The sequence below is a fragment of the Temnothorax americanus genome, unplaced genomic scaffold (genome assembly GCF_048541705.1).
Source record: "Temnothorax americanus isolate GAGA-0224 unplaced genomic scaffold, ASM4854170v1 Scaffold73, whole genome shotgun sequence".
In the NCBI taxonomy this organism is placed as follows: Eukaryota; Metazoa; Arthropoda; class Insecta; order Hymenoptera; family Formicidae; genus Temnothorax; species Temnothorax americanus.
In genome coordinates, this window is record NW_027509796.1 from 173,052 (window position 1) to 173,306 (window position 255).

Consider the following 255-nt stretch of genomic DNA (forward strand, 5'->3'; position numbering starts at 1 on the left):
ACAACAATACCATCGCGAGAATGAACCAAATTCACAATTTGAGATTCATACTTCAAGTGGCGAACAGTTTAACCTCCGCATCTGCAAATTCACTTTATTTGCACGCTCCACATCGTGAACCCCTCGGTTCTTATAACATTCTGAGGGTTCTACAATAAGATCATCTCCGAATACTGGGGTACTGGGGAGGGGGGGGGAGTACCACTGAGCGACAGCGACGGCGGCGGTACGCGCGATCTACGTGCTGGTGGTACG